Here is a 13,553-nt window from a genome sequence, read left to right as displayed (position 1 = left end):
ATCATTTTGAAGGCATTCCAGACTAAGGAGCACAAGGTTTGTGAGGCATAGAAAACATGACCAACATTTCCTCAATTTTATATATACACCTATTCAACATACAACAGCAAACTGAAAGTTTCTTTAAATTGTTTAATAGGTTATTAACTGCATGTCCCAAGCAGGCATTTCAGCAGTGGTCATTTGTTAAAAGTGTATATTTGGAGAATGAGATACAACTAATAATATCCAATAAGATTACTGAAATTTGAAGAAAACTCTTTTCCACCATAATTCAGACCCCGCATTGGTCACAGTTCTGGCTACTTATGTGGCTCCATCTCTCAGGGGTTAGAGCACTGGTCTCGTAAACCAGGAGTCATGAGGTCCAATCTCACTGGGACCCAGTGTTTCCCAATGTTAAAATAGTCTATGCAATATCTTTAACTGAGGAGAACCATTTCAATTTGGTCACACATTTGGATATTCAATTTGTACACAGAGTTATGATGTTCAGTCTAATCTGCTGATTGGTTACAAGAGCATGTCTAAAACATATTTGTTGCATTTTATTGGGCCGATTCTGTTCATGCTGATAGTTCCAACAAGTTTTTCTATATAATTCAATTCAAGCAAAGACAGCTAATTTTTGCATTTATTTGATTTTCTGAAAAAGTTATATACTACATGCCTCAATCAAGGATATTGCAAATTTGTAGATTTTTTTTGTGAAAAGTCTACATTGGGACAAAAAGCGACAATAAAATGATAACAGAGATTTGAAATTTGCAGAAGATTTTTTTCCATCACTAAGCAGAATGAACATACATAGTGCTGAAGGCAAGGCTCCATAGCTCAGGGTTTAGAGCACTGGTCTTGTAAACCAGTGGTCGTGAGTTCAAATCTCACTGGGGGCCTAGTGCTACTTTCTTGTTACTGCTGCTAAAATATAAATTGCAGCTCCCAATGTTGAAATAGTCTGCTCAAGAGCTTTAAGTGAGGAGAACCATTTCAATTTGGTCACACATTTGGATATTCAATTTGTACACAGAGTTATGATGTTCAGTTTAATCTGCGAATTGGTTCCAAGAGCATGTTTTAAAATTATTTTATTGTACTGATTCTGTTCATGCTGATAATCCCATCAAAATTTTTCAGTATCATTACAAACTGTAGAAAGAGCTTTTCCATAATTAAACTTTAAAGATAGCAACAATGGTATATACATTGTATTAATCTGTATTGTACCGTGCAGGAATCAACTTCATCAGTTGATCCAGAAGAGTTTTGAATTGACAACTGTAGCTGCCAGAAGGCTTTTTTGGTCATGTAAGCATATATAAAGTACAAATGCAAGCATACTCAAGGTAATGACCACTATTGGTCACAAATATCTCAATATAAAGACATTCTGTCATATCATTTTGAAGGCATTCCAGACTAAGGAGCACAAGGTTTGTGAGGCATAGAAAACATGACCAACATTTCCTCAATTTTATATATACACCTATTCAACATACAACAGCAAACTGAAAGTTTCTTTAAATTGTTTAATAGGTTATTAACTGCATGTCCCAAGCAGGCATTTCAGCAGTGGTCATTTGTTAAAAGTGTATATTTGGAGAATGAGATACAACTAATAATATCCAATAAGATTACTGAAATTTGAAGAAAACTCTTTTCCACCATAATTCAGACCCCGTATTGGTCACAGTTCTGGCTACTTATGTGGCTCCATCTCTCAGGGGTTAGAGCACTGTTCTCGTAAACCAGGGATCATGAGGTCCAATCTCACTGGGACCCAGTGTTTCCCAATGTTAAAATAGTCTATGCAATATCTTTAAGTGAGGAGAACCATTTCAATTTGGTCACACATTTGGATATTCAATTTGTACACAGAGCTATGATGTTCAGTCTAATCAGCTGATTGGTTACAAGAGCATGTCTAAAACATATTTGTTGCATTTTATTGGGCCGATTCTGTTCATGCTGATAGTTCTAACAAGTTTTTCACTATTATTATGAAACTATGGTAAGAGCTTTCCAATAATTTTACTTTAATGATAGCAAAAAAACACACACATTAGGAGGTTTTTAATACTTCTCACCCTGTTGTACACCTGTTCTGTTTCTGCTGACAGGCATGGTATTATCATTTCAGCTCACTACAGGACACTCTAACACAAAGTTGGAGAGCCATTAAAAATATGTCCAACTTTTTCAATATTTTCTATATAATTCAATTCAAGCAAAGACAGCAAATTTTTGCATTTATTTGATTTTCTGAAAAAGTTATATACTACATGCCTCAATCAAGGATATTGCAAATTTGTAGAATTTTTTTGTGAAAAGTCTACATTGGGACAAAAAGCGACAATAAAATGATAACAGAGATTTGAAATTTGCAGAAGATTTTTTTCCATCACTAAGCAGAATGAACATACATAGTGCTGAAGGCAAGGCTCCATAGCTCGGGGGTTAGAGCACTGGTCTTGTAAACCAGGGCTCGTGAGTTCAAATGTGACTGGGGCCTAGTGCTACTTTCTTGTTACTGCTGCTAAAATATAAATTGCAGCTCCCAATGTTGAAATAGTCTGCTCAAGAGCTTTAAGTGAGGAAAACCATTTCAATTTGGTCACACATTTGGATATTCAATTTGTACACAGTTATGATGTTCAGTCTAATCTGCAAATTGGTTCCAAGAGCATGTCTTAAAATTATTTTATTGTACTGATTCTGTTCATGCTGATAATCCCATCATAATTTTTCAGTATCATTACAAACTGTAGAAAGAGCTTTTCCATAATTAAACTTTAAAGATAGCAACAATGGTATATACATTGTATTGTACCGTGCAGGAATCAACTTCATCAGTTGATCCAGAAGAGTTTTTAATTGACAACTGTAGCTGCCAGAAGGCTTTTTTGGTCATGTAAGCATATATAAAGTACAAATGCAAGCATACTCAAGGTAATGACCACTATTGGTCACAAATATCTCAATATAAAGATATTCTGTCATATAATTTTGAAGGCATTCCAGACTAAGGAGCACAAGGTTTGTGAGGCATAGAAAACATGACCAACATTTCCTCAATTTTATATATACACCTATTCAACATACAACAGCAAACTGAAAGTTTCTTTAAATTGTTTAATAGGTTATTAACTGCATGTCCCAAGCAGGCATTTCAGCAGTGGTCATTTGTTAAAAGTGTATATTTGGAGAATGAGCTACAACTAATAATATCCAATAAGATTACTGAAATTTGAAGAAAACTCTTTTCCACCATAATTCAGACCCCGTATTGGTCACAGTTCTGGCTACTTATGTGGCTCCATCTCTCAGGGGTTAGAGCACTGGTCTCGTAAACCAGGGGTCATGAGGTCCAATCTCACTGGGACCCAGTGTTTCCCAATGTTAAAATAGTCTATGCAATATCTTTAAGTGAGGAGAACCATTTCAATTTGGTCACACATTTGGATATTCAATTTGTACACAGAGTTATGATGTTCAGTCTAATCTGCTGATTGGTTACAAGAGCATGTCTAAAACATATTTGTTGCATTTTATTGGGCCGATTCTGTTCATGCTGATAGTTCCAACAAGTTTTTCTATATAATTCAATTCAAGCAAAGACAGCTAATTTTTGCATTTATTTGATTTTCTGAAAAAGTTATATACTACATGCCTCAATCAAGGATATTGCAAATTTGTAGAATTTTTTTGTGAAAAGTCTACATTGGGACAAAAAGCGACAATAAAATGATAACAGAGATTTGAAATTTGCAGAAGATTTTTTTCCATCACTAAGCAGAATGAACATACATGGTGCTGAAGGCAAGGCTCCATAGCTCAGGGGTTAGAGCAATGGTCTTGTAAACCAGGGGTCGTGAGTTCAAATCTTACTGGGGCCTAGTGCTACTTTCTTGTTACTGCTGCTAAAATATAAATTGTAGCTCCCAATGTTGAAATAGTCTGCTCAAGAGCTTTAAGTGCGGAGAATCATTTCAATTTGGTCACACATTTGGATATTCAATTTGTACACAGAGTTATGATGTTCAGTCTAATCTGCAAATTGGTTCCAAGAGCATGTCTTAAAATTATTTTATTGTATTGACTTTGTTCATGCTGATAATCCCATCATAATTTTTCAGTATCATTACAAACTGTAGAAAGAGCTTTTCCAGAATTAAACTTTAAAGATAGCAACAATGGTATATACATTGTATTGTACCGTGCAGGAATCAACTTCATCAGTTGATCCAGAAGAGTTTTGAATTGACAACTGTAGCTGCCAGAAGGCTTTTTTGGTCATGTAAGCATATATAAAGTACAAATGCAAGCATACTCAAGGTAATGACCACTATTGGTCACAAATATCTCAATATAAAGACATTCTGTCATATCATTTTGAAGGCATTCCAGACTAATGAGCACAAGGTTTGTGAGGCATGGAAAACATGACCAACATTTCCTCAATTTTATATATACACCTATTCAACATACAACAGCAAACTGAAAGTTTCTTTAAATTGTTTAATAGGTTATTAACTGCATGTCCCAAGCAGGCATTTCAGCAGTGGTCATTTGTTAAAAGTGTATATTTGGAGAATGAGCTACAACTAATAATATCCAATAAGATTACTGAAATTTGAAGAAAACTCTTTTCCACCATAATTCAGACCCCGTATTGGTCACAGTTCTGGCTACTTATGTGGCTCCATCTCTCAGGGGTTAGAGCACTGGTCTCGTAAACCAGGGGTCATGAGGTCCAATCTCACTGGGACCCAGTGTTTCCCAATGTTAAAATAGTCTATGCAATATCTTTAAGTGAGGAGAACCATTTCAATTTGGTCACACATTTGGATATTCAATTTGTACACAGAGTTATGATGTTCAGTCTAATCTGCTGATTGGTTACAAGAGCATGTCTAAAACATATGTGTTGCATTTTATTGGGCCGATTCTGTTCATGCTGATAGTTCCAACAAGTTTTTCACTATTATTATGAAACTATGGTAAGAGCTTTCCAATAATTTTACTTTAATGATAGCAAAAAAACACACACATTAGGAGTTTTTTAATACTTCTCACCCTGTTGTACACCTGTTCTGTTTCTGCTGACAGGCATGGTATTATCATTTCAGCTCACTACAGGACACTCTAACATAAAGTTGGAGAGCCATTAAAAATATGTCCAACTTTTTCAATATTTTCTATATAATTCAATTCAAGCAAAGACAGCTAATTTTTGCATTTATTTGATTTTCTGAAAAAGTTATATACTACATGCCTCAATCAAGTATATTGCAAATTTGTAGAATTTTTTTGTGAAAAGTCTACATTGGGACAAAAAGCGACAATAAAATGATAACAGAGATTTGAAATTTGCAGAAGATTTTTTTCCATCACTAAGCAGAATGAACATACATAGTGCTAAAGGCAAGGCTCCATAGCTCAGGGGTTAGAGCACTGGTCTTGTAAACCAGGGGTTGTGAGTTCAAATCTCACTGGGGCCTAGTGCTACTTTCTTGTTACTGCTGTTAAAATATAAATTGCAGCTCCCAATGTTGAAATAGTCAGCTCAAGAGCTTTAAGTGAGGAGAACCATTTCAATTTGGTCACACATTTGGATATTCAATTTGTACACAGAGTTATGATGTTCAGTCTAATCTGCAAATTGGTTCCAAGAGCATGTCTTAAAATTATTTTATTGTATTGACTCTGTTCATGATGATAATCCCATCATAATTTTTCAGTATCATTACAAACTGTAGAAAGAGCTTTTCCATAATTAAACTTTAAAGATAGCAACAATGGTATATACATTGTATTGTACCGTGCAGGAATCAACTTCATCAGTTGATCCAGAAGAGTTTTGAATTGACAACTGTAGCTGCCAGAAGGCTTTTTTGGTCATGTAAGCATATATAAAGTACAAATGCAAGCATACTCAAGGTAATGACCACTATTGGTCACAAATATCTCCATATAAAGACATTCTGTCATATCATTTTGAAGGCATTCCAGACTAAGGAGCACAAGGTTTGTGAGGCATAGAAAACATGACCAACATTTCCTCAATTTTATATATACACCTATTCAACATACAACAGCAAACTGAAAGTTTCTTTAAATTGTTTAATAGGTTATTAACTGCATGTCCCAAGCAGGCATTTCAGCAGTGGTCATTTGTTAAAAGTGTATATTTGGAGAATGAGCTACAACTAATAATATCCAATAAGATTACTGAAATTTGAAGAAAACTCTTTTCCACCATAATTCAGACCCCGTATTGGTCACAGTTCTGGCTACTTATGTGGCTCCATCTCTCAGGGGTTAGAGCACTGGTCTCGTAAACCAGGGGTCATGAGGTCCAATCTCACTGGGACCCAGTGTTTCCCAATGTTAAAATAGTCTATGCAATATCTTTAAGTGAGGAGAACCATTTCAATTTGGTCACACATTTGGATATTCAATTTGTACACAGAGTTATGATGTTCAGTCTAATCTGCTGATTGGTTACAAGAGCATGTCTAAAACATATGTGTTGCATTTTATTGGGCCGATTCTGTTCATGCTGATAGTTCCAACAAGTTTTTCACTATTATTATGAAACTATGGTAAGAGCTTTCCAATAATTTTACTTTAATGATAGCAAAAAAACACACACATTAGGAGTTTTTTAATACTTCTCACCCTGTTGTACACCTGTTCTGTTTCTGCTGACAGGCATGGTATTATCATTTCAGCTCACTACAGGACACTCTAACATAAAGTTGGAGAGCCATTAAAAATATGTCCAACTTTTTCAATATTTTCTATATAATTCAATTCAAGCAAAGACAGCTAATTTTTGCATTTATTTGATTTTCTGAAAAAGTTATATACTACATGCCTCAATCAAGTATATTGCAAATTTGTAGAATTTTTTTGTGAAAAGTCTACATTGGGACAAAAAGCGACAATAAAATGATAACAGAGATTTGAAATTTGCAGAAGATTTTTTTCCATCACTAAGCAGAATGAACATACATAGTGCTAAAGGCAAGGCTCCATAGCTCAGGGGTTAGAGCACTGGTCTTGTAAACCAGGGGTTGTGAGTTCAAATCTCACTGGGGCCTAGTGCTACTTTCTTGTTACTGCTGTTAAAATATAAATTGCAGCTCCCAATGTTGAAATAGTCAGCTCAAGAGCTTTAAGTGAGGAGAACCATTTCAATTTGGTCACACATTTGGATATTCAATTTGTACACAGAGTTATGATGTTCAGTCTAATCTGCAAATTGGTTCCAAGAGCATGTCTTAAAATTATTTTATTGTATTGACTCTGTTCATGCTGATAATCCCATCATAATTTTTCAGTATCATTACAAACTGTAGAAAGAGCTTTTCCATAATTAAACTTTAAAGATAGCAACAATGGTATATACATTGTATTGTACCGTGCAGGAATCAACTTCATCAGTTGATCCAGAAGAGTTTTGAATTGACAACTGTAGCTGCCAGAAGGCTTTTTTGGTCATGTAAGCATATATAAAGTACAAATGCAAGCATACTCAAGGTAATGACCACTATTGGTCACAAATATCTCCATATAAAGACATTCTGTCATATCATTTTGAAGGCATTCCAGACTAAGGAGCACAAGGTTTGTGAGGCATAGAAAACATGACCAACATTTCCTCAATTTTATATATACACCTATTCAACATACAACAGCAAACTGAAAGTTTCTTTAAATTGTTTAATAGGTTATTAACTGCATATCCCAAGCAGGCATTTCAGCAGTGGTCATTTGTTAAAAGTGTATATTTGGAGAATGAGATACAACTAATAATATCCAATAAGATTACTGAAATTTGAAGAAAACTCTTTTCCACCATAATTCAGACCCCGTATTGGTCACAGTTCTGGCTACTTATGTGGCTCCATCTCTCAGGGGTTAGAGCACTGGTCTCGTAAACCAGGGGTCATGAGGTCCAATCTCACTGGGACCCAGTGTTTCCCAATGTTAAAATAGTCTATGCAATATCTTTAAGTGAGGAGAACCATTTCAATTTGGTCACACATTTGGATATTCAATTTGTACACAGAGTTATGATGTTCAGTCTAATCTGCTGATTGTTTACAAGAGCATGTCTAAAACATATTTGTTGCATTTTATTGGGCCGATTCTGTTCATGCTGATAGTTCCAACAAGTTTTTCACTATTATTATGAAACTATGGTAAGAGCTTTCCAATAATTTTACTTTAATGATAGCAAAAAACACACACATTAGGAGGTTTTTAATACTTCTCACCCTGCTGTACACCTGTTCTGTTTCTGCTGACAGGCATGGTATTATCATTTCAGCTCACTACAGGACACTCTAACACAAAGTTGGAGAGCCATTAAAAATATGTCCAACTTTTTCAATATTTTCTATATAATTCAATTCAAGCAAAGACAGCTAATTTTTGCATTTATTTGATTTTCTGAAAAAGTTATATACTACATGACTCAATCAAGGATATTGCAAATTTGTAGAATTTTTTTGTGAAAAGTCTACATTGGGACAAAAAGCGACAATAAAATGATAACAGAGATTTGAAATTTGCAGAAGATTTTTTTCCATCACTAAGCAGAATGAACATACATAGTGCTGAAGGCAAGGCTCCATAGCTCAGGGGTTAAAGCACTGGTCTTGTAAACCAGGGGTCGTGAGTTATAATCTCACTGGGGCCTAGTGCTACTTTCTTGTTACTGCTGCTAAAATATAAATTGCAGCTCCCAATGTTGAAATAGTCTGCTCAAGAGCTTTAAGTGAGGAGAACCATTTCAATTTGGTCACACATTTGGATATTCAATTTGTACACAGAGTTATGATGTTCAGTATAATCTGCAAATTGGTTCCAAGAGCATGTCTTAAAATTATTTTATTTTACTGATTCTGTTCATGCTGATAATCCCATCATAATTTTTCAGTATCATTACAAACTGTAGAAAGAGCTTTTCCATAATTAAACTTTAAAGATAGCAACAATGGTAAATACATTGTATTAATCTGTATTGTACCGTGCAGGAATCAACTTCATCAGTTGATTCTGAAGAGTTTTGAATTGACAACTGTAGCTGCCAGAAGGCTTTTTTGGTCATGTAAGCATATATAAAGTACAAATGCAAGCATACTCAAGGTAATGACCACTATTGGTCACAAATATCTCAATATAAAGACATTCTGTCATATCATTTTGAAGGCATTCCAGACTAAGGAGCACAAGGTTTGTGAGGCATAGAAAACATGACCAACATTTCCTCAATTTTATATATACACCTATTCAACATACAACAGCAAACTGAAAGTTTCTTTAAATTGTTTAATAGGTTATTAACTGCATGTCCCAAGCAGGCATTTCAGCAGTGGTCATTTGTTAAAAGTGTATATTTGGAGAATGAGCTAAAACTAATAATATCCAATAAGATTACTGAAATTTGAAGAAAACTCTTTTCCACCATAATTCAGACCCCGTATTGGTCACAGTTCTGGCTACTTATGTGGCTCCATCTCTCAGGGGTTAGAGCACTGGTCTCGTAAACCAGGGGTCATGAGGTCCAATCTCACTGGGACCCAGTGTTTCCCAATGTTAAAATAGTCTATGCAATATCTTTAAGTGAGGAGAACCATTTCAATTTGGTCACACATTTGGATATTCAATTTGTACACAGAGTTATGATGTTCAGTCTAATCTGCTGATTGGTTACAAGAGCATGTCTAAAACATATTTGTTGCATTTTATTGGGCCGATTCTGTTCATGCTGATAGTTCCAACAAGTTTTTCACTATTATTATGAAACTATGGTAAGAGTTTTCCAATAATTTAACTTTAATGATAGCACAAAAACACACACATTAGGAGGTTTTTAATACTTCTCACCCTGTTGTACACCTGTTCTGTTTCTGCTGACAGGCATGGTATTATCATTTCAGCTCACTACAGGACACTCTAACACAAAGTTGGAGAGCCATTAAAAATATGTCCAACTTTTTCAATATTTTCTATATAATTCAATTCAAGCAAAGACAGCTAATTTTTGCATTTATTTGATTTTCTGAAAAAGTTATATACTTCATGCCTCAATCAAGGATATTGCAAATTTGTAGAATTTTTTTGTGAAAAGTCTACATTGGGACAAAAAGCGACAATAAAATGATAACAGATATTTGAAATTTGCAGAAGATTTTTTTCCATCACTAAGCAGAATGAACATACATAGTGCTGAAGGCAAGGCTCAATAGCTCTGGGGTTAGAGTACTGGTCTTGTAAACCAGGGGTTGTGAGTTCAAATCTCACTGGGGCCTAGTGCTACTTTCTTGTTACTGCTGCTAAAATATAAATTGTAGCTCCCAATGTTGAAATAGTCTGCTCAAGAGCTTTAAGTGAGGAGAACCATTTCAATTTGGTCACACATTTGGATATTTAATTTGTACACAGAGTTATGATGTTCAGTCTAATCTGCAAATTGGTTCCAAGAGCATGTCTTAAAATTATTTTATTGTATTGACTTTGTTCATGCTGATAATCCCATCATAATTTTTCAGTATCATTACAAACTGTAGAAAGAGCTTTTCCATAATTAAACTTTAAAGATAGCAACAATGGTATATACATTGTATTGTACCGTGCATGAATCAACTTCATCAGTTGATCCAGAAGAGTTTTGAATTGACAACTGTAGCTGCCAGAAGGCTTTTTTGGTCATGTAAGCATATATAAAGTACAAATGCAAGCATACTCAAGGTAATGACCACTATTGGTCACAAATATCTCAATATAAAGACATTCTGTCATATCATTTTGAAGGCATTCCAGACTAAGGAGCACAAGGTTTGTGAGGCATGGAAAACATGACCAACATTTCCTCAATTTTATATATACACCTATTCAACATACAGCAGCAAACTGAAAGTTTCTTTAAATTGTTTAATAGGTTATTAACTGCATGTCCCAAGCAGGCATTTCAGCAGTGGTCATTTGTTAAAAGTGTATATTTGGAGAATGAGCTACAACTAATAATATCCAATAAGATTACTGAAATTTGAAGAAAACTCTTTTCCACCATAATTCAGACCCCGTATTGGTCACAGTTCTGGCTACTTATGTGGCTCCATAGCTCAGGGGTTAGAGCACTGGTCTCGTAAACCAGGGGTCATGAGGTCCAATCTCACTGGGACCTAGTGTTTCCCAATGTTAAAATAGTCTATGCAATATCTTTAAGTGAGGAGAACCATTTCAATTTGGTCACATATTTGGATGGTTAATTTGGACAAAGACATATAATGTTCAGTCTAATCTGCTGATTGGTTACAAGAGCATGTCTAAAACATATGTGTTGCATTTTATTGGGCCGATTCTGTTCATGCTGATAGTTCCAACAAGTTTTTCACTATTATTATGAAACTATGGTAAGAGCTTTCCAATAATTTTACTTTAATGATAGCAAAAAAACACACACATTAGGAGGTTTTTAATACTTCTCACCCTGTTGTACACCTGTTCTGTTTCTGCTGACAGGCATGGTATTATCATTTCAGCTCTCTACAGGACACTCTAACACAAAGTTGGAGAGCCATTAAAAATATGTCCAACTTTTTCAATATTTTCTATATAATTCAATTCAAGCAAAGACAGCTAATTTTTGCATTTATTTGATTTTCTGAAAAAGTTATATACTACATGCCTCAATCAAGGATATTGCAAATTTGTAGAATTTTTTTGTGAAAAGTCTACATTGGGACAAAAAGCGACAATAAAATGATAACAGAGATTTGAAATTTGCAGAAGATATTTTTCCATCACTAAGCAGAATGAACAAACATAGTACTGAAGGCAAGGCTCCATAGCTCAGGAGTTAGAGCACTGGTCTTGTAAACCAGCGGTCGTGAGTTCAAATCTCACTGGGGCCTAGTGCTACTTTCTTGTTACTGCTGCTAAAATATAAATTGCTGCTCCCAATGTTGAAATAGTCTGCTCAAGAGCTTTAAGTGAGGAGAACCATTTCAATTTGGTCACACATTTGGATATTCAATTTGTACACAGAGTTATGATGTTCAGTCTAATCTGCAAATTGGTTCCAAGAGCATGTCTTAAAATTATTTTATTGTACTGATTCTGTTCATGCTGATAATCCCATCATAATTTTTCAGTATCATTACAAACTGTAGAAAGAGCTTTTCCATAATTAAACTTTAAAGATAGCAACAATGGTATATACATTGTATTGTACCGTGCATGAATCAACTTCATCAGTTGATCCAGAAGAGTTTTGAATTGACAACTGTAGCTGCCAGAAGGCTTTTTTGGTCATGTAAGCATATATAAAGTACAAATGCAAGCATACTCAAGGTAATGACCACTATTGGTCACAAATATCTCAATATAAAGACATTCTGTCATATCATTTTGAAGGCATTCCAGACTAAGGAGCACAAGGTTTGTGAGGCATGGAAAACATGACCAACATTTCCTCAATTTTATATATACACCTATTCAACATACAGCAGCAAACTGAAAGTTTCTTTAAATTGTTTAATAGGTTATTAACTGCATGTCCCAAGCAGGCATTTCAGCAGTGGTCATTTGTTAAAAGTGTATATTTGGAGAATGAGCTACAACTAATAATATCCAATAAGATTACTGAAATTTGAAGAAAACTCTTTTCCACCATAATTCAGACCCCGTATTGGTCACAGTTCTGGCTACTTATGTGGCTCCATAGCTCAGGGGTTAGAGCACTGGTCTCGTAAACCAGGGGTCATGAGGTCCAATCTCACTGGGACCTAGTGTTTCCCAATGTTAAAATAGTCTATGCAATATCTTTAAGTGAGGAGAACCATTTCAATTTGGTCACATATTTGGATGGTTAATTTGGACAAAGACATATGATGTTCAGTCTAATCTGCTGATTGGTTACAAGAGCATGTCTAAAACATATGTGTTGCATTTTATTGGGCCGATTCTGTTCATGCTGATAGTTCCAACAAGTTTTTCACTATTATTATGAAACTATGGTAAGAGCTTTCCAATAATTTTACTTTAATGATAGCAAAAAAACACACACATTAGGAGTTTTTTAATACTTCTCACCCTGTTGTACACCTGTTCTGTTTCTGCTGACAGGCATGGTATTATCATTTCAGCTCACTACAGGACACTCTAACACAAAGTTGGAGAGCCATTAAAAATATGTCCAACTTTTTCAATATTTTCTATATAATTCAATTCAAGCAAAGACAGCTAATTTTTGCATTTATTTGATTTTCTGAAAAAGTTATATACTACATGCCTCAATCAAGTATATTGCAAATTTGTAGAATTTTTTTGTGAAAAGTCTACATTGGGACAAAAAGCGACAATAAAATGATAACAGAGATTTGAAATTTGCAGAAGATTTTTTTCCATCACTAAGCAGAATGGACATACATAGTGCTGAAGGCAAGGCTCCAGGGGTGAGAGCACTGGTCTTGTAAACCAGGGGTTGTGAGTTCAAATCTCACTTGGGCCTAGTGCTACTTTCTTGTTACTGCTGC

The 13,553-nt window shown here is 34.9% G+C and overlaps 7 non-coding genes across 7 annotated transcripts; all 7 read left to right on the top strand.

The window, feature by feature from the left end:
- The first annotated feature begins 823 nt into the window (after positions 1–823).
- TRNAT-UGU (transfer RNA threonine (anticodon UGU)) lies at positions 824–897 on the top strand. The gene has a single exon. It is a non-coding gene; the product is annotated as a tRNA-Thr (tRNA).
- A 2,926-nt stretch (positions 898–3,823) lies between these two features.
- TRNAT-UGU (transfer RNA threonine (anticodon UGU)) lies at positions 3,824–3,896 on the top strand. Its single transcript has one exon. It is a non-coding gene; the product is annotated as a tRNA-Thr (tRNA).
- A 1,532-nt stretch (positions 3,897–5,428) lies between these two features.
- TRNAT-UGU (transfer RNA threonine (anticodon UGU)) lies at positions 5,429–5,501 on the top strand. The gene has a single exon. It is a non-coding gene; the product is annotated as a tRNA-Thr (tRNA).
- A 1,532-nt stretch (positions 5,502–7,033) lies between these two features.
- Positions 7,034–7,106, top strand: TRNAT-UGU (transfer RNA threonine (anticodon UGU)). The gene has a single exon. It is a non-coding gene; the product is annotated as a tRNA-Thr (tRNA).
- Positions 7,107–8,637: 1,531 nt separating this feature from the next.
- On the top strand, positions 8,638–8,710 carry TRNAT-UGU (transfer RNA threonine (anticodon UGU)). The gene has a single exon. It is a non-coding gene; the product is annotated as a tRNA-Thr (tRNA).
- A 1,542-nt stretch (positions 8,711–10,252) lies between these two features.
- Positions 10,253–10,325, top strand: TRNAT-UGU (transfer RNA threonine (anticodon UGU)). Its single transcript has one exon. It is a non-coding gene; the product is annotated as a tRNA-Thr (tRNA).
- A 1,532-nt stretch (positions 10,326–11,857) lies between these two features.
- TRNAT-UGU (transfer RNA threonine (anticodon UGU)) lies at positions 11,858–11,930 on the top strand. The gene has a single exon. It is a non-coding gene; the product is annotated as a tRNA-Thr (tRNA).
- Positions 11,931–13,553: the final 1,623 nt, after the last annotated feature.

Source organism: Pseudophryne corroboree, chromosome 11, assembly GCF_028390025.1.
Source record: "Pseudophryne corroboree isolate aPseCor3 chromosome 11, aPseCor3.hap2, whole genome shotgun sequence".
NCBI classification, from domain to species: Eukaryota; Metazoa; Chordata; class Amphibia; order Anura; family Myobatrachidae; genus Pseudophryne; species Pseudophryne corroboree.
This window is presented reverse-complemented; position numbering and strand designations above follow the sequence as displayed.